Below are 21,476 nucleotides of genomic sequence, written 5' to 3'. Positions count from 1 at the left end.
ACATTTATCAACATGGGAGCAAATGCAAATGTATGTATATATTGATTATTGGAAATCAATTAACGACACAAACCAATGATAAATATTGTCCAGAAACCCTCACAGGTACTGCATTTAGCATGAAAAAATATGCTCAAATCATAACATGGCAAACTGCAGCCCAACAGGTAACAACAGCTGTCAGTGTGTCAGTGTGCTGATTTGACTATGACTTGCCCCAAACTGCATGTGATTATCATAAAGTGGACATGTCTGTAAAGGGGAGACTCGTGGGTACCCATAGAACCCATTTTCATTCACATATCTTGAGGTCAGAGGTTGAGGGACCCCTTTGAAAATGGCCATGACAGTTTTTCCTCGCCAAAATATAGTGTAAGTTCGGAACGTTATTTAGCCTCCTTAGTGATTATGACATGGTTGGTGCCACTATCTTCACTCTAGCTTTAAAACTGAGCCCGGTACAACCTCCGGAAGATTGAATGCATTAATGCGTTATTATCGCGTTAACTTTGACAACCCTAATTTGTATGCAAGTGTATTCCCCCCCCCCACCATAGCTAATGGCCACCTTAAGGACATTTTACATTCTGTTAACATACTGATGGACCAACATGCTACCTGACAGCAGCAGGCAGCCCACTTTAATCTAATTTAATGCATGCTAGAAACACGCACACACTTATTTTTGCAATCCTGACACATAAAGTGCTTGCATTCAACATATAATAATAAATAATTTCCTTAGTGCATCTTGAGGATGGGCAGAGCAGAGTAATAAGCCTCCAGGCTATGCAGAACAGGAATACATGATGTATGATATTCATTCCATCCATCCATCCATTAATCCAGTCTATATTGTGAGTTTGTTTGATGCTCAGACTAACTTGCTATGTGTTTTTCTTGCCATTAGACACATTACTTTCTCAGTACATGTTGAAAACAATGATTAACTCACCATGTGTAGTTATGCTGCATTCATGCCATACAAGCAGAATGGGAAAACCTCCTGCTATTTTCGACTTTGGAACATTCGTTACCCCTGGTGCTGGTTTGTGGTCACACCAGATAAATGGAAATTAATCCCATATCAGCCTGTTTGATCATGTTACATTGTTGTAGCGGTTTGTAGAGTGAATCAGTGTTAATATCAACTAACTGGCAGTTGTTGTGGTTTTTCACCCATTTTCCCAGGGGTTTGTCAGCACTTCTCTAGTTCTTTTCGCAAAGTAGTAGTTATCGTAGTGGTCAGAAATTGCCAATATCTCTCACTTTTCCCCACTCAGCTTGTTCACCTGAATGAAAGGACATGAATGTGGCATTGACCTGTAGTGAAATCAATTATTCCCGCAATCACCAGCTCCTTTGAAGAAATGTATGGCTGCACAGTATGACTGCAAAGAGGAGACATTTATAGCTTGATCTACACATTAATCATTTAATATCAGAGGAGTGATATGCTTTGATCCTTGAGGTGTTTTTTTTTTTGTTTTTTTTAACTATGCAAAGCTTTTGTTAGAAAGGTTAAAAGGCTCTTGTTTGTTGTGGTTTTTAGGAAATTTCTCATTCTGTGTCTTTCTCTTGTATTTTAGTCGATGAAGCGGTCTTATCATTGTCCGTTCATCCATGTCTTCTATTGCTGGTCATGCTGCAGTTCTGCGTAAGTCACTGACTGAGTGATGAAGTTACATGATTGGTTGGCCAAGTGTTGGCGTTTCTTCATCCTTATTCCTCTTTCAAAAATGAAAAGGCAGGAACAATCCTTTGTTTACATTTCCAGGGGGGGGCGTGTCAGCGGTTGCGCTCACCGGCGCGAGTGCTCCTCTATCGCCGCTTTTCTGCCAGATCTGGTGACGGAAGGCGTATCAGCGCTTTCTAGGGCTGTCCCGAATACCTTTTTTTTGGGCTTCGAAGCTTCGGTGAGAAATAGTCAAAGGCATTCAAAGCTTCGAGGAACAGCGCAGCGCAGCAGGCTGACTGTCTGTTTGTCTCCATCACCCCCGTTTCAGTGCCCCGGACGGTGCTGCTGCTTGCACTACTGCAAACACACGCACTTTTACATACAACTAACAGTAATATTCGTCTGAGAATAACTAATATTAATCTATGTTGAACATGAATAATGAACAATGTTGTGGGATTATTCCTTATTTCATCAGCTATTTGGAGATTTATACATTATTATTACTACACACTTATATATTAAAAATGAAGAAAAAAAACGACGGAGGATGAATACCCTGGCAACGGTCAAAGTTTCGAAGCTTTCCATTAATTTCTTATGGAAAGCCGAAGGCCTCAGTGCATGGTGGGAGTGTTGCGGCGACTTGGAGAGGGTCTGTATTTGCATAACGCTGAAGAATCTCAACTTTATGCAAATGAGCCCAACCAGCGCAATGCGTCCAGCTCACGAAACTCGGAGCAAGCTGTGAAGATCTAGTTCTAAAATGAAACAAGATTCAGCAGCGGCATCGCCCTATTTCGCGCTTAAAATGTTTTTCAGAAGTCGATTTTGGTGGATCGTTTAGATGGGATAACAGACAGTTTACGAGTAGGCCGCCTGTTTGAAACGGCGAGCAGAAAACCAGGGACCAATCAGGTGCATTCCACGATAGGGTACGTCACCGCTTGAACAGCCAGCTGAGTGGAGCAACGCGTCCCCCTAATGTCCTCGCCGGACCTGGTGGACACGTACCGCTCGATTTAACATTATAGACATGAACACTGACTACTCGTGTAACAACTCAGCCACAAATTCACAGACTGACCATACACGGTCCAGACATATGCTCGGTCTTGTGTCAATATGGGCAGGGAAAAGGTATTATGAAATGTTGAAAAATTACCCCTTTTAAATGTGCGTGCTGTGAAATGTTGTGTGTTTTCTGCATCCCTCCTAAGACAAGCTGTTGAATGAGGCGAGTGAAGAGTAGATGTGTGACTGTCAGGGAGAGTTACAGGACATGAGAGAAAAGCTGGCAACTGAAGAAGGGGAGACAAGGAGAGGTCTTGTGTCGCTAACGGCAGACAAGACTGTGGCCATTCTTGAGGGAGAGGAGGGACACAGAGGTCAGGAGGAGTGACAGGAAAAGTTGAGTCGAACAACAGAAAAAGAATGCTTTCACCTGAGGCAGAGTGGGAGAATACAACGGACAACTGAAGACCTGACAGGACGGAGGACGAGGCTAAGCATAGCTAACAACATGCGTGACTTGTTTGAGGGAAGGATTAAAAGAGACAAGAGGACTGGAAAAGACGACTCCAGAGGTTAGGAGGAGGCTAACTGCAAAAGTGATTGTGGTCAGAGGAGAGGAGCAAGGAAAAGTAGAAGAGCGCCGGAGATTCAATTATGGAGCAGAAGACAGTTTTACTGAAGGATACCATCAGGAATGATTGGGACTAGAAGGAAAGTTACAGAAGACAGGAAGCAATGAGAGGAGTGGATGGACCTGGTAGAGGCTAACAGCAAAACGTGATTGTGGTCAAATATGGGAGAGGAAGACTAGAAAGGTTGCGGAGGTGAAGGGAGGAAATTAGCGGTTAGGAAAAAGACTCTCGACAGACACGACTGTGATCAGCGTGCGGCAAAAGAGAAGACCAGAGGGAAAGGATGGGCAGCACATGGGAGACCATGGCCACTCGCGCGATTGAGGTCAGAGAAGAGGACGAGGTGCAAAGATTAGAGGAAATGAAGGGGACATCTTGGACAGGTTCGGTGTCAAGGCGACGCTTTGGAGATGTGACAATGGTCACCGAGCAGAATACAAATGGGAGGAGAGGTGGGGAAATCAAATGCAGTGAGTGAGGAGGAGAGACAAGAATACAAAAGGAGGGACACACCCGCATCACAGTTTACCTACAGCAAAATCAAATTTGGTGTTTTTTCAAGCAGGCGAACTGGCAGTTTTACACTCAAAAAACAACGTCGCAATCAACCTGAAAACATTAACAAATTGGATTTTTGCCGTCACACAGCTACTGTTTTTCAGCCGCCGTATATGATATTCAGGTCTGCTCTCACAGTACATCAGCAGTGGGACACCGAAACACGGCCACCCTCATTTATTTCCATGTTTACTTCTTTTTTTAAACTCAAACGGAGACCTGACATCCCCACCCGCGCAGAAAATGCTCTGGGATCGAGCCGAGCGATTAATAATGCAGTACGTTAAAAATGAATGAATTTTCCATCTATTGGAAAATCAACATCAGGGCTCCCACTTTATGATAATGACATGCTGAGATATCTCTATCCTTTTTTTTGGGGGTGGGTGGGGATTTTTTCAGATGTATTTATTTATCCCAGCTATGAAATATATATATAGGCTGTTGAAAGGCTCAGGGCTCTGCCGCTGGCACTGTCGGTTGGAGGTGTGTGTGTGTGTGTGTGTGTGTTTGTGCAGCTTTATGTCCATCCTATGTCTTTGCCCTAGTGCGTGAACCTGCTCTCTGTACATGTGTGTTGCCGCTTACGCTCATCTCCGTCCATATCCGTCCATATATTCGCTTGTTGATGTGTATATAAGCTTGACTTTATGCACAAGTGCGTGTGTGAAAGAGAGAGTGAGTGCCTCTCTCCGAGCCGGGGGCTTTTAATCTATTAAAGCCTGATCCTTAAACACTAATCAATGCACCCTTTTATATTTCCATTACAGTGCAGAGGGAGAGGGATAAATAAAGCATGACAGTGGAGCTCAGTAGAGGCCACATAACGTTTGAAAATCCCAACGGTTGTTCAAATGCACAGGAAGAGGCTCGACTTATTTCTGTCAAAAAACAGGTCGCAGTGCAGTTTAGTGTCAAATTTATGAAGGCGGTGTAGTGGTTAGCGCTGTCACCTCACAGGAAGAAGGTTCTGGGCGCTCCGGTTTTCTTCCCAGTCCAAAAACATGCAAGTCAGGTCTATTGCTCTAGGTGTGAGTGTGAGCGTGAATGGTTGTCTGTCTGTGTCTGAAATCACTCACTATACTGCACGATTATGCCCAAAATGATAATCCAGATTATTTTTTTATTTTTTTTATATTGAGATCACGATTATTTATCATGATTATTCATTGATTTTAGTGCCAAAATATTATTTATTGCACTTTCATATTTAAATAAACATAGCACTGCTTTCTCTTCCATGTTGAATCAGAATCAGCTTTATTGCCAAGTACATACATAGTCCGGATTTATGCATCTCTCAATGTACTTACACAGAATAGAAATAAGTAATTAATGGCGCAGAGAAAAAGACCTGAGTAGTGTCCGAAAGTGTTTTTTATTTTTTATTTTTTTTGTCGATGAGCTCACTGTATAGTCCTCTCTTGCAAGTAGCCAAGTATTAGGTTAGCTGATGACTTGATCTTCAATATTAAAGGATATTTCTGATGACAGCACTACAACCACGTCTAACGGGGCAAGAAACAATCAGCTGATGTTGTTGTTAACAAGCCAATAGTTTAGCCAGCTTATTTCAAACACTTTAATTGGAGGTAAATGCAAAAGTGAGCACTGAAATGTCAATAAAAATCCCTCATTGCACAGGAAAAGGAAGTTAAGGCCGACTTGAGAAAGTTTTTTTTTTTTTTTTTTTTAGCAATGTCACTGCTCTGAGAAATTACAATGTTATCATGCCCAATAGAAACAATTCCAATTCTACAGGAATAAGATCCACAATTTAATAAACCACAATTATAGGTTAACACTAAAAACATACTCCTATTCCACGGAGCCAAGTAGTAAACAGATTATGAGCATTTTGTTTGATTAAATTAAAGACTTTTTATTTCATCAGAAAGCTTAAAGACAGCAGCCAAAGCGATGTGGCCTCCGCAACGGGGACCATCTCATCTGTGTCTCCGCAATTACGGATGATGATGATGAATGTGTATACTTGACACCTCTTCTTTTCATTTAGACGGAGATAATTGCCTGCGCTTGCATGAGAATCCTTTTGCTTTTTTTGTGTGCAAGCATGCTCTCATGTCATTGTCCTCCCACCCCTCTTTTTTCTTCTTTTAAATGTAGTGCTGCTCGCTCACAGTATTGCATCACGTATTCCCTTTAGGCCGCGCTTAACTGGTGATATATGCACTGTAGCGTTCAACCGTCAGGAGAGAACACTTTCAAGCTATGCGGCCCGACAATATGCGCTCCCCATTTTAGGGATGATTTACAGCAAATGACTGCAGTGCAACAGGAAGCCACAGTCGTCGTCCCCCACCACCACCACCACCACCCTCTTCTTTCCCATTTAAACCCACTAAACTGACAGTATTTGCTTCTTCTCAGAGCCCACTTTATTAGCTATGTCTGCTTGTGTGCGTGTCCCTCAACCCCAATTAATTTAGTATACTTAAGTGGCAGATTTGCATTAGGCCTTGCTACCCTTTGGAGTATACTTTATTAGTGTTGTCTGGGTAACCCGCACCAACACCTCCCACCCCCCAACCCTATGCCTTGCAACCCCACCCATCCCCTCAGTTCCAACATGCACACATTTATCTCACCACACTTAGCCGACGGTATTTTTTTCTCTGCCGGAGTGTACGTGTGTGTGTTTTTTCCGCTCCACTGTGGTAGTTTATTAGTGATGTCTCCTTTGATAGTTAGTGTGCACGCTTGATTATGGCTGAAAGGGAGTGGGCCGGGCGCTGGGCCGGAGGAAGTCTGCCTAATGATATTAACAACATCCTTTATTGGGTGGCTACTGCAGGGGAGAGGGAGGGAGAGGAGTAAAGAGAAGGGAAGGAGGGGGACTAGAGTGAAAGAGCGGGGAGGGAAATGGGGGAGAGAAAATTTTGGGTGAATCAAAGAGACAGTGTGTGGAGGGCAAGGGGATGGAGGGAGAGGGGGGGGGGGGGATACTTTGTCAGGGGATTTAGCCAGAAAAAAATGAGGAAAAGGAGGCCGAGAGAAAATAAACAGTACAGAATTCGGAGGGAGGGATAATCTCTACACTGACCCAAAACTATGATGGTAGATATTCTCACTCCATCTTAATATATTTTTTTACAGAACTGTACCTCCTAATAGAAACTTGGCAGTCATATCACAAATCGCCTAGCAACCCTGTCTGGCTCCATCATGGAGAACCACTGGGGGATTAGCTGTGTGTAAATAATGGCTAAGTGTGTAACAGCTGGGCAGGACAAACAAGAGATACCTGGGAAAAAAAAACAATTGTTGTGATGCTGATTTAAGTCACAACCTTGTGCAAAAAAAATGTGTAGGAGTGGCCTCGATCAAATGAAGTGAATTGCTTTTTTTTTATGTAGTTTTCAGGGAAAATACAAAAGTCAAACTTGGGAGGCCAGAAAGTCATGGCAGATTCAACCTGACAACTGAAAAGAGGAGCAACTAAGGGTTGAATGCTGTCAGGGTTGGTTGTTTTCACTGGAAGTTGTTGGTTTTAACCATAAAGAAGTGGACATAATCACTGTGACGTCACCCATTGGTTTGTGGACTGTCGCTTTTGAAGCCTCGAGTTTGGCACTTTGGCCGTCGCCCTATTAGTGTTTTGCAACCAGATGTGACACGAGAGGGTGGACCTTAGTACAACAAGACATTTCTAGGCGACCAAAAAGTTTGTAATTAACTTTCATGAACTGAAAACACACTGTGAAAGGGTTAAAGTTGTATGACGAAACCACAGACAACTCCCAGACGGTACAACGCCGTGGTAGAGACCTGTCAATCACAAGGTAGCCACGCCCTAGAGCATCCCGGGCTTTATGGTCTGTTTGACTCTAAATGGGAACATCATTTACTAAATGAACATCATGCTGTATTGAAGAAGACTTTAAACTAGCGATTGAGACATACACTTGTGTTTACAATGTTTACTGAGGTAATAAATCATTTTCTCATAAACTTCTTTACAATCAGACTTGTTTTTGCAACGAGAGGAGTCGCCCCCTGCTGGCCATCAGAAAGAATGCAAGTTTAAGGCACTTCCACATTGACTTCACTTTTCAGACCCCGTGTTGCTCACTGGTTTTAACATTATGTCTGCAACAAGTCAATTGGAGAAAATCAAGACAATTTGTGCATTCACATCAATGTAACATTTTCACATGTCTGAAAATGAGCTTTGCATTTTGTATTGTCTGCTCTACAGTCATCACTTCTGTAATTATTGTGTTCATTATTCTTGTCATATTTGTGTATTTATTTATATATGCACATTATTCTTTAAATCCTAATGTATTCAACTTCATACAAAAGGAAGTCAAAGATGAAAGGAGAGGCATTATGTACACCGCCTCTGCGGTGTTACGTCCCAACACACATTCACACATGTACACGCTAGATCCACAGCCGAGGACAAAAGACAGGGAGTGAATGGATGGAGGGGGATTATTTACATAACCGGTTTATGTTCCTTTGTGTTGTTGAAAGACCTCATCGGACACGTAATGAGATTGAGGTATGTTCTATAAACTGCCATTATACTGTAAAGTAGAGAGGAAAACACACACCCACAGACGCTTACAGAGAAATGCACATTATTACTGTATGGGTTAGAAGGATATTAAAGACAAAACTACTGAACAAGCACAAAACAGAATTGAGCTGTAACCAGTCTGCGAATCAAAATGCAAACAAATTCACAAGAGTTCTGCTTTCTCAACATTCAGAGCACTCGAGATTTTTCTTCGACAAAATGCCTCAAAAAGACACACGGTCAAATTTGAGAGGTAAATGGAGTCTCACAGGATAATGCTTTTACTTTAAGGTCAAATGAAATGGATGTTACTCTGCTGTCACTTTCAGTTTAGATACAAAAGTCTACAAAACAGAGAGCGAGCGCACAGCTTTGAAGATAGTGGACAAAGGAAGCCTCACTGCTCTGTCCTTGTTCAATCTTGAAGCTTGTTTTGCTTTTACAAATCTATTTCTACACAGTCTCGAATCTCGATTCACAGACTGATTACTACTTTGTTTAGCCTAATGCCATTAAATCATTAAAAGACACCAAACATCTCAGTTAAGACCAGTGAGCAACCTCCGGATCTGAAAAGTGAAGCCTATGTGAAAGTGCCTTAAAATTGCATTCTTTCTAATAGCCAGCAGGGGGCGACTTCTCTGGTTGCAAAAAGAAGCCTGATTGTATAGAAGTCTATGAAAAAATGAGCCTACTTCTCACTTGATTTATTACCTCAGTAAACATTGTAAACATGAGTTTATGGTCTCAATTGCTCGTTTCAAGTCTTCTTCAATACAGCATGATGTTCATTTAGTAAATTATGGTCCCATTTAGAGTCAAATAGACCTTAAAGCAGGGGATGCTTTAGGGCGCGGCTACCTTGTGATTGACAGGTCGCTGCCACGGCGTTTTCCGATCTGGGAGTTGTCCGCCTTTTCGTCTTAGAACTTAAACCCTTTCAGTGTGTTTTCAGTTCATGACAAATAATTGTAACATTTGTGTTGCCTAAAAGTGCCATATTCAACGTTTGATTGTATTTAGCTCCACCCTCTCATGTCACTTCTGGTTGCTTAAAACCAAGATGGCGACGGCAAAAATGCTGAACTCGAGACTTCAAAACGGCAGTCCACAAACCAATCGGTGACATCACGGTGACTACATCCACTTCTACAGTCTATGATTAAGACATACTGTGTAAAACAAAACAACACATTCAAAACCCCATCGTGGACGGAAGAACAATCTGCGTCTTTGTCTTGAAACAAACGTCTGCATTTCACCGTCGTCACTTTTTTAAAAGAAATTGCAAAATGGCACAGCTTAAGTCTGTTTTTTGGAGAAAGCCATGCATGCAACAGCATATGTTACTGCAGATGCAATCAAAAGACAATGTTCTACCCTGTCTAGCATGACCGCCAACACTCCCGTAAACACACACGGAGCTGTCACACGCACACGTCCCACCTCGCGCGCGCACAACGCTCACACCCAGACGGCGAACGACAGTGTGTTGATTGTTAAGCAGCACCAATCCACATCAGCCACAAACACCCAGTGAAAGCTGTCACCTTGAGAAGCCTCGCTCCACACCAAAAAATGTCAGGGCTGGCAATTTCCTCTGTTTACCTTGGCGAGGTGCCTAAGGTCCCATACTCCTCCCAGATGTGTGTGTGACTGTATGCAGGCAGGTTTATTTGTCTGTTTGCGGGCATGTTGGTCTCTGTGCGAGTGTGTGTCAGCTATGTGGCATTTTAGTTTATCTGTCTGTGTGTGTGTGTGTGTGTGTGTGTGTGTGTGTGTGAACTAGACAAGGACAGAAAGATAAATTCATTCTCTTGCACTGTGTCTCTCTGTAAGCAGTGTCAGCATCTCTCTGCACCTGTGGCTAAGGAGACATATCAAACACACACATGCACGCTGTCACACGCACACGCTATTGCACAAGCAAACACAAATGCATGCCCAGGCGTGAACTAAATGCAGCGACAGCATTTTAAAAAAACACCACACACATCCTCAGTTTTGCAATAATCAGTGTACTGTAAGCGCATACACCTTGTCACATGAGGTACATGTTGTAGTGTCACAGTGACACACACTGACAGGTTGACACACACACACGTGCAAGTACACGTTGTGTCGCCCACACACGCAACAGACACCCACTAGTCTGCCAGAGTTAAGATATCATTTGTCTTTTCCCACAATATTTCCCCCGGTAGAACCTGAATGCCCACCGTTTCTGTGTAGGTGTGTGTGAAAGCGAGAGATAACCTATCTTTGACTTGGAGGAAGAGTTCAAAATAGTGCCTTATCTGGAAGGATTAAAAAGTAGAATACCCCTCACACACTTTAAATGACTTCCATCAGTGGGTTTGTGTGTGTGTGTCTCTATCTTTTTGCACCCACCATATGTTTGGTATCACTGTGTATTCGTATGCCGCCGTCTGTACGTGTGTGTGGCCTACGTCTGCTCCATGTGAAAGTTTACATGTCGTGTTTTGTTGCAGGTCTTCTAACCTGATTTGCACACGTGTGATGGTAGCCTTTTTTTATTTACCCCCTAAAAGCAAATACTTGTTTCAAACAATGGAAAATTGGAATGCTTTTACATTCATAGCGTCCCAATGAAATCACCTTAAGGAGCAGGTTTCCCTCACATCCATGTCCTCCAGCAAAACCCGACACTGTCAATATGGGAGACAACCCTGGCAAAAACAAAACCGGACAGAGCGTGTAAACTGGCTGCCTGAAGCGCCACCGTTCTTCGGCCAACAAATTGATGCCCGGTGGATAAAAAAAGCCCGGTCCAAACACCAGCTGAACACACCATCTGTTTCTCTGCGATCCCACTCATTAGGGACACGTATTTGAATCCATTTTTATTTCCCTTATCATTTCGTGGCCAACACTACTATTTTTCTGCCGCCTTTTTTCCCCATTGTCATTTCATTTCCGTTGTTAGGTGCAGTTTTATCAGCGCTGACCATCTTGTTTTGTTGTTTATTTTGAGGTGACACTTTTTTATGAATCCCCTTGCGCTTTATTGTTGCTCCTTCACAGATTGTTTATTGCATCTCCTCTGCTCTTTTTTTTTTTCGGCACAGGATTTAACCCCGGCCTTGGGACATCGTTGTTTGCATTATCCTATTCAAATCGATCTAAAATAAAAACCATAATAGCTAGAGCATTCATTCTTTTTGCAGCAGAAAGCGATGCCTTCTGTCTTACGCATCATCACGTTGTACCGTTGTGATGACATCGTTACGTTATGTTACATGGGGTACAAAAGGCAAGGTGGCACCGGTGTTTTGCCCCATAATGCCCGCTTGAGATCGCTGTTTGAATGATTCTGTTTAAATCAATATAAAATAAAAAAAACACAATAGCTAGAGTATTCATTGTTTTTGCAGAAGAAAGCTAAGGCTTCTGTCTTTTCACATCATCACGCATCACATCATCAACTTGGACACTCGCGATGACGCCATTACGTTACATTAAGTGCGTAACGTAACAAAACTGTCAAAGCGCCTTTGCACTCGGACCTGCTTATGAAAATGGGCATATCTCAAAAACTAAAAAATGGGCATAGTTCAAACAACTTCTGGAATGTTAAGAAATATTTTGGACCAATATACTTTTACCTTTTAGCTTAGGTTGTAGAGAGTTTAGGGATATGAAGCATTTAAAGATACTCCAAGAAATTACATCACAATGAGCAAAAATACGAATGTGGGCACTGGCGAAACATTTCTATTGCTGAGTTCAAAAGTTTTTTTTTTTAATCATACATCAACATAAAGTGCTTGACGAAAAGTAATACCATACATAACTCCATTTTAACCATGTTTTTATAAATCATTACAAACTAAATTGCAGAATTATGTCCAACAACCTTCAGGTGATTTCCGCCACTGCTGTGTTCATTATGTTATTTTTTTTTTTTCTGGAGAAGCTACATTTGAAAACCAATGGACCCATCCGCAGAGAGCCCAGAGGCGGCAGTCATGCTAGCCTTCTGCCATCCCTCCCTCCAGATGCAACCTTTACATGCTCCATCTGTGGCTCTATGATCGCTCTCACCAGCCACCTGCAGTGGCGCCATCGCTGGCAGGCACCGCCAGAATTGGTCTCATCCAACCCTAATTTTAGTAACTTTTGTTTGTTAATGACACGCCTCCGTCTGTGTAACAGAGTTCAGCATGTTCGCTGCGACACAACTTCCTCTTCTTGTGATCTTAAATTCTGGCTGCGAGACAAGAGCTTTGCAAGATAATTGAAAAATTCATAGTAAAACCGTCATTAGGAGAACAAGTGTTGTGTTAAAAGAACATATGGCATCGCGTTTTGCACACTCTGCACGCACGCATGTGCTTGTGTAAATGTATGAGCGTAGAGTCCGTGCGTGTTTTTGAGCAGGAGAATGCCTGGATGTGTATGTGCGTGCGCAGTGTGAGAAGTGGATTAGAATTTACTGCAAAGGCATGTCGAACAGTCGGTCAATTTCCTGCCACACGTTCAGTTTCCCCTCCCCATGACAAATTCCTCGATTTCCCCACAACACATTCCTGATGCATTATTGGTCATGGGCATTATATGGTCCCACATATTCTGTCTCTCGGAGTCTGGGAAGTATCAAATTGCTTTTGTGTGTGTTTATGTGAGCAAGTAAAAAAAGAGAAAGATCGAGCAAGTGGAAGACAGAGCAACATGTAAGCCAACAATGTTTAATCCCCTAGTTGGAGAGGATTTAGTGTCATGTTAATGGAGATTTCAAAGAAGTAATTCTGGCTGGCTTTATTTGAATTTCATGGCTTTTTAATTGTCTGTATTTAGAGAACCAGTTTGTGATGGGAAATCATGCTACAGTATCTTAATTTAGACTCTTTTTAGAGACTCTTAAGTACACATAAGACCCACTTTGCATAGTTTGTTTTTCCTATTAGGCCATTAGGAAGGTTTTCTATGCTACTACTGTTAAAGTAAGATAAGGAAAAATGTCCCTGCAAACAAAAACAGTCAGTCAATCCATACTAGTTGCAACATCGTGGGGTCTGAAGGCAGCTTCTAAAAATATGTCATGTCATTTCCCGTTTAAATCCATTAAAGCAGCTACACGATGCCACATAATGACATTAAAATATTCTTCAGACCTTCCTCCATAAACAACGTGCTAAAATGAGCTTTTAAACCGGAGGGTGAATGTGCGTCTGTGAAGAATAAGTGAATGTTTGTAGTGGCAGTGGGGGGAACTGACATGGCTCGAGGCGACCATATTGTTGAGGAAAGTTAAGGAGGTTTAGCTCAAGTGTGAAATCCACATTGAAGCCCTTCGGTTATGCTCGACTTGACGGGTTGCGTGTGTCTGTGTGAATGTGTGTGGGGGTGTGTTTTCACATCTGTCTGCCTGTGTGTGTGTGTGTGTGTATGCTATGGCTCTGTGCATTGGTATGTATCGCGCTGGTATTTCCATTTAAATGTGTGTGTGTGTGTCTGTGGTGTAATTCATGACCTTCCACTGTTGCTTCAATCCATTGACTGATCGCTCAAAAAGACCGAAATGTAGAAAAAAAAAAAAAGTCCATATGGTACTTATCATAAGCGGCCATATTTCTTCATTACTAGAAGCAATTTGTTTTAATTGCCTACTTAGAAGTAATATGGCCTCAAACTAGCAGTTTTTTTTCATCGAAACTTAAATGAAATATGAGAATGCCTATTAACTGCCACGATTATGTTATAATAATCAGAAAATTGAGTTGTCAAGACTGGAAATCCTCTTTAAGATGGTAGTTACACAGCATATGCTGCGTGTGGGTGTATATGTGTCGTGGGTTTGTGTGTGTGCATATGTGTATGTTGGGAAGTGAAGCTATGGTTACACGGTGGATTCTCGTTTCAAATGATCCCACTTACAATTTTAAATATAGAGAATGAGGACCTATTGCCACATTTCCACTGCATGGTACAGCACGGTTCTACTTTTTTCTACACTGAGGGGGTGCTATCTGCTAGGAATGTCACAATACCAAAAATGTAGTATTCAATATCAATACCGCTGAAATTCCACCGTCCCCAATACCAATTCGATACCACGGTAAAAAACTAAAGTCAAACAATAAATCCTATGTACTTCAACATCAACTCCTTTATTACGGTTTGCATACTGTTTTTTTTTTTATAATTCCCTCTTTATTATCCATGTTGTATTGCTCTGAAAACATCTCCTTCAAACAACTGTATTGATTAAAGTTTCTCGCCAAAAACTACATTTGACAAGATTACATTTGAACACATCATAATGTTAGAATTTACATTCGCCCAACATTCACTTTTTACTAAGTAGAGCTTGAACGCATCACAATGTAAATCAATGGCACCTCCAGTGTTGAAATTGGCAGGACGACAGCTAGTTGACGTTAGCTGTTAGCAGCCGGTAAGCAGCACAGTCCTGCATGGAGCTAACAGCTAACGTTAAGTAGCTCTTGTAGAAAAATGAGTACCCATCACGTTTCAGAATTGTGGCATTAACTTGGTACTCGAGGCTCTTGTGACATCCGGACAATCCAAAGTGGAAAACGACATAGAGAAAAGGACCTGGTACCAAATGTGAGTCGAGCCGAACTGAACCATGCAGTGGAAATGAGGCATAACTGTCTACTATAAGAGCTGCTCGCCCTCTAAATGTTTATACAGAAACCTATTTGTAAATTTTAAATAATCATCATATTCATATCTCATATGCAGTGCTTTGATGATGCAGATTGGTACATGACTGCACCTCCTTGTATTACTAAAGAACATCCTCTCAGGGATGATTCCTAAATAGCACCGTGACCTCGGTGTGCACTCCATCCTGACTGGCTGGAGGGGTGTTAATTAGTTTGAAAATAATCCCCAAATCTTCAGTGCTGTAGTTTTAATACCAAAGCACATATAAATATATAATCGAGAGATGTTAGAATTCTGCTGAGTCAGACTTCATGAGTTCACTGATAAACGTCTGCGAGTGGAGCTCATGGGGGACAATTTAATTGACTAAGCATGAATTCACCACGTCATCCCTCCTCTGACAATAATGTCCATCTCCATTCCGCCGGAATTTGTGTTATCGACCGATTCAACATCCCTTGGTCACAACATGACTAAATTAGCTTCAATGTGAGACAAGCCAGTCCTGGATCAGCACTGCTATTTGAAGATAATTTGCGGCGGCGAGCAACGTCAAGAGAGAATAGAAAAATGAAAAGCTATACCCCAGAAGAAATGGGTCAAAATTGCATTAGGAAAGACCTTTTGAAATCAACAGGCAGATAAAAAAAGTGAAATGTTAAGCACATTCTGCCTTCGCTGGGTTGACATTGTTCATATTAAACTGCTAATGCACCCAAGGCTCCAGCTATTTCCTTTTGATGTACAGTACACGATAGCGTTGTTTAAATATAATGCATGCGCACATACACTACAGATAACCTCAGTCGGGGAGGATTATGAATAGTATTGGAATAAAAACACACTTTTTTTTCCCGACAATGATTCCCACTTTGTGCTCGGGGCTGTGCTTGACTTAGCTCTTCCAGTCGTTCCTCATGTGCAAGAGGCTTTTAGAAAGCTTTATGTTCAAAAGACAGGCATAAGGGATTCTCATGGGGCTGTGACACTCCCATTAGGGATACGATTCCCACAATGCAGCACACACATTAACTTGGAAACACACACCAGCTCTGTTAGCCTCCCGCCTGCAGCAGCACAGACAGATCTTGCTTACATTGTACCCCCAACATGTTGCGGAGCTCTGACTCAAAATCGCTCTTGTAGTATGAACTTTCTAAAGTGGATTTAGCGTCACGGCTTCTCGAGGTAGAAAAACCCAACTCGTGGTGATTTAGCGGTCGAAGAAACAGCCGAGAGTCTTTCTCATTTTAAATGCAAATGCGAGTGCTTCGAGCTCGCTTTCTGCTTGCCTATATTAACATGGATTTGGGCCTGTTGCGTCTCTATACTGTTTTGGAGCTTCCAGTGCCATGCTGCAATATGTAAAGTTGGTTTTAAATGGATTCTCAAGGACATAATGGACTGCACTCTGATACATATTTTCATGTTTCTTGACTCCCACCTATCCCCTTAATCTCATTAGACAGAACCAAGAGATGTAGGGAACCGTTTTCTTATTATTCAAGGAGCAGAACGCACCTGTTGCATATCTGGAAATACATCTGGAGTGTGCTTAGGAGGAATACATTATCAGTGGGTGTGTGAGAGGCTGGCATCAATCATAGCCAATCAAATCAGCTCCCTTTAAAAGCAGTGCACTCCCCTGCTATGGGGCACTGACAGTTTTATTATGGAGAGTCCAGGCCGTCTTCTTCTAAGAGGAGTAGAGGGCGGTCTGGACTGGATATTCTCGTCTTGTTGCATGTCGCAAATGAATAATAACCAAAATATGAATATACGGCAGTGTAAATAGGCCACCAAGGGCAAATGATGTGTCTTTTTAAGTTGAAATGCCTCTGTAAATATTGAAAACATTGAGTCACCATGTCAGTAGCATTCAGCTCGAGTCATTTGGAACCATTATAACTCCATGTATTATTCATGTATCCACACGAATTGAAGAAAATACACCATCCCCTGTTGAGAAAAAGCCCCTCATGTCCTTATGAAATCCTTTCAAAACAGACCGTGTAACACATCAAATATGTCATTAAGCTAAAAACAAGGCTGTTTTCCTTTTTCTTTTTTTTCCGTTAATGCAAGGCTGACATTTTGGTGATGCTACTAATTTGGAATAAAACCTTTCATTTCATTTCCAAAAGGCTTCGCACAACAACATCAATTATCTGACTTTTGGATAAAGGTAGAAATCTTTCTGTTGGCCTTCGTTTGAATAGTACATATTAATTTATATCCACACATCCTCGCTGTCTTACCACAGAGGTGCCTGTAAACAAGGCTTTTAACCCTTATTGGCCTCAGCCGAGTTCCCTTGTGTCAATACCTTTAAACCTATGAACATATAGGACGCTGCCAAAAAAGCAGCATGTGTGCTCAGTTGACTTTCCCCGGATTAAATAAAAATATGTTAAGGCATTGAAGTGTGGCATGACTAACCCATTGATGATGATTACTGAGCTTTCATTTCACAGAAATTGCAGTCTCTTGTGACAGAACCTATTATAATAGAGTATAAATAGTCCTTTGCGGTTGCTTGACTGTTAAGTCTTAAATGAATGTGCATTGCAATGAAAAAGTACAATTTTTGTATGTACATTTTTTACAAAATTGTTCATATGCAAGCATTTTGATAAAGACAACATGCATATGTAACCAATATCCAGCACTTTCTGTTTGTATTAGGCAGTGGTCAGTCTATTAATGGGACTGTTTGTAAGAATCAGAAATTGCTTGTTAACAGCGACACCTGTGGCCGTTATAGACGGTGTGAAACTCCATATAAGGTGGAGTTTGGGCGCGATGGATGGGACACAAAACTTAGGGTTTTCGCATCCCATATGAAACCAACAATGTGTAGTTGTCGTGTTCATAAGCGTTAAAGTTTCACTTTCATTTTTGAAATGTTACGTAGTTATTTTAAGCAAACATTTCTTTGCCTAAACCTAAAAAAAGTTGTAGTTTTGTTGCCTAAACCTAAAGAAGCTGTTTTGTTTGTGTTCAAAACGTAACGTTTCATTACATTACGACTGTAGGCTGTTGCTCCTAACCTACTGACCCACATCTATGGCGCTTATAGCGACCGATAACGCCTATTTAATGGCCTGATAACAGTCAAATCGGGTGTTCTCTCAGACTAGAAGTCTGCCTAGTCCCTTGGCCTTCCTCGTAAGACAGAAATAGAAAAAAGCATCTATTGTATTTGGACCTGACAGAAGCAGACCGACATGATTCTTGCTGCTGTCTCAGAGGTGAATGGACTGTGGATGGAGATTACACCCCCCTTTGTCCGCTATAGATTTTAGTGATAAGAGCAAAAGAGAAGGACAATTTTCCTGCCCACAGTCTGAACAAATTGCCCTCTCTGTTGATGCTAGTGTTGCAAAAGACTTACGCATATAGGGTCTTTCTATGGTAATGGGGCAATCTTTTTTTGTGGGGTTGGGGGCGTGGGGGGATCGACATCACTAAAAGAAAGCGAGCAATCGGCTGTCTCTGTGGAGAAAATCTGTGATAGTGAAGTGTCTCAATTGTGAAAGCACTCTCTCTTTGTAACACTGTTCTACTATAGTTATTTTTGGCTCTTTTGACTTAGCTTATTGGACTTTTTTTGCCCCCGTCAGTAGTAGTCATAAGGGCTCTTGGGATTGATTATGAGTTGAAGAGAAGAAGAAGAAGGACAGTCAAAGCGCAAATTCAAACTTAGAGGCAATGACAGCAATCAATTATCACAGCTAAACATAGCAGACCGATCCAAACAAATCATGCTCTACCCTTGGAGAAAAAAAATAAATAACGTGACAGAGACAATGAATATCACCTCTAATAAAGTACTTTCATCTTTTCTCGCTCTTAAACGTCATTTATCTAACAAATTCAATTTCCCTTTACAAAGGAAATGATATTTGATTTTTGAAATTTTGAAATTATTACATCACTAGATGTGCACTTCAAAGAAATTCCAGACATTGAAAGTTACTGTAAGTAGCGGAGGTCAGAGATAGAGTCATTAGGGCAGAGACGGTTGGTATTTTCTGCAGAACAGAGCAGATTTAAAGAATGTGAATTGAAATGCAGAAAAAAGACTGTGAAATCTTTCCATCAAAGCGTCTTCGTGCTTTCAATAAATTTTAAATGGCGTGTGTATTGTTGCTTGCACAAATGGTGTTTGGCAAATTGAGCTTTTACATTACATGCATAGAGTGTTACTGGATGAAAGTGAAACATATTGAGAGGTTATTGATCAACAGAAGCACGGATAGGGATTCAAGGATCGAGATAGTACACCTTCTTAAGCTATGTCTCTGAGATTGTGTACGTGTGTGGGTTTGCGTTGTGCATGGACTCCCATGTTACTAACGTATCGCTGCGTGATTCGCCTTTAAATAGGCGTTTTCACACGAGTGAATTCAGACCTCAGTTAATCATGGAGCCGTACATTAAATGGGACTGGATCCCATTACAACATCTACCTGGGATGATTAAATTGATGGCATCATTACATGCCCCGTTATTGTGATGGCTTGCCTTAGCTCTAAGCAAAGGCAAATGAATATGTAACAGAAGTCACTCCACCAAGCACATATATCTGTGCTATTTTTGAAGCGCCTAGTTGTCAGTAGAGACATGAGGAGAATGTTAATTCTGCACTATTATTCTTCTGTTCTTACCACATTAATATTTCCCCTATGTGCTTACCACTATATTTCATTTATTAAATGATGATGCAACGGTAATGCAATTTGTGATTGTATTGGAAAGTAAGCTCTTTAATCTTTTACTAACAAAGTGATGCACATGACATCAAGCTTTGAGCTTTTGCTTTTATAACACCTAAAGACAGAAGCAGTTACTTTTTTTTAATCTCAGCCAGGAGATAATGAGATTGGTCGTATGTGTGCATCTCTGTGTCTGTCCACGGCTAATCTCCCATACTGCTGCACCAAATGGCATAATATTTTGGGTACTCATTTATGGCTGCATGCTCAATGACCTCTCGTGGTTGCAATGTCTCACACTTTCACAAAACACCTGTTATTGCCTGTTTGATAATGCCATTGATAAACTGCCGAGATGAGCTGAGATGCACACCTTCACAGAGCCGGTGCAGACATCTGCATAGATTAAAATGAGAGCGCATCTGTTGCATGAGATGTGCGAGTGAAAAACACGTCTGATACACTTGCAGTCTCGACTGGGAGGTTAGCCAATTGTGGTTTGTATTCATCCAATCAAACATTATACAGCAGTGGTCGTTGCAGACGCACCTGGCGGAGATCCGCACTCTGAGTGCACCTTTCTTTTTTTTTCATCCGCCCTGATCAGATTAAAAATAAAGGGTTAAATGCAAAGACATCTTAGCAGCATTTGTGAAATCCTGAGTAGGTGGATGAATCCCTATGTGTCCTGTTATATTCGCCACCATAATTACAGCAGTGATGGAGCATTAATTTAAAGGGATGTTGACCTCTCCATAAATGAGGCTCCAGATCTTTCCAATTAACATATTGGAGCACCAAAATGGCTGCATACATCAATGGGTTTCCATTACAGAGAGATGGATGAAGTGGCCAGGGGCAACAGGCTGTGAGGGGGCTGCAGGATGATGAGAGTGAGTGAAAATAATTAGGCTTAAAAAAAAAAAAGACAACCCAGTATGGCAGACATATTCAGTGTATATGAAAGGGACAAAATGAGATATATGAAGAAAGGTTTAGGTGGAGAAACACCGAGACACATATGCAGAGAAATAGAGAGGCATGGGCTGCGCAGCACAGACAGGCAGAGATAGAAGAGAGAGACAGATAGAGATATGAGAGCAGTCAGGCCACCAGATGGTCTAATGACCACAGGAAATATTACAGCTGGCAACCGCACACCAACATTAATGACACCAGTCATTTAAGAGCCCTGAGAAAAGAGCCACAGTGTGTATATGTGTGCACGTCTTCCTGAGGGTGTACGCGTGTGGCACATCTGACTGTACTTGGAAGGCCAAGAAGTCCTCCTCTTTATTGTATAATTACCAAAAGACAAAGTCTGGAGACATTTTAACCTTGCATTGTGTGGGTTAAGCCTTGGGCAAGGCAACACTAGTTCACCAATTAGCCCTGCAAGTAGTCACTTTGCCACTTCTACAATCAAATAAGACAACAAAGGAATTTTACAGTACCACTTTTCAGTGCTGGGATGATGCACCTATCTCCCGATTTGATACTATCACGACATTTGGGTGCCAATTCAATATGTATTGCGATTTTTAAGTATTGGGATTACGATTATTTATTGATTTGTTACCATGGGGAAAAAGTTGAATCATTCACTTCTAGGGACTTTTACTTTGGGAAATATCCAAATCAATACAGTAAAAATGTTTGATTTTCAGCATGTAATT

General features: G+C 41.5%; 1 protein-coding gene across 3 annotated transcripts in view; it reads left to right on the top strand.

Annotated features, from left to right (window-relative positions):
* The window catches only part of cntfr (ciliary neurotrophic factor receptor), a 270,120-nt gene that overhangs the window by 10,071 nt on the left and 238,573 nt on the right, over nt 1–21,476 (top strand). Inside the window, exon 1 of one of the 3 annotated variants that reach the window (XM_037752395.1) lies at nt 17,323–17,333. The exons of the other annotated variants lie outside the window; for them this stretch is intronic. The gene's annotated coding sequence lies outside the window, so the exon portion shown is untranslated. Of the gene's footprint in view, nt 1–17,322; nt 17,334–21,476 lie in introns of those variants that run through there. 3 annotated transcript variants of the gene reach the window in all.

The sequence above is a fragment of the Sebastes umbrosus genome, chromosome 19 (genome assembly GCF_015220745.1).
Source record: "Sebastes umbrosus isolate fSebUmb1 chromosome 19, fSebUmb1.pri, whole genome shotgun sequence".
Taxonomy (NCBI): Eukaryota; Metazoa; Chordata; class Actinopteri; order Perciformes; family Sebastidae; genus Sebastes; species Sebastes umbrosus.
The sequence above is the reverse complement of the archived record's forward strand: the minus strand, read 5'-3'. Positions and strand labels throughout refer to the sequence as shown.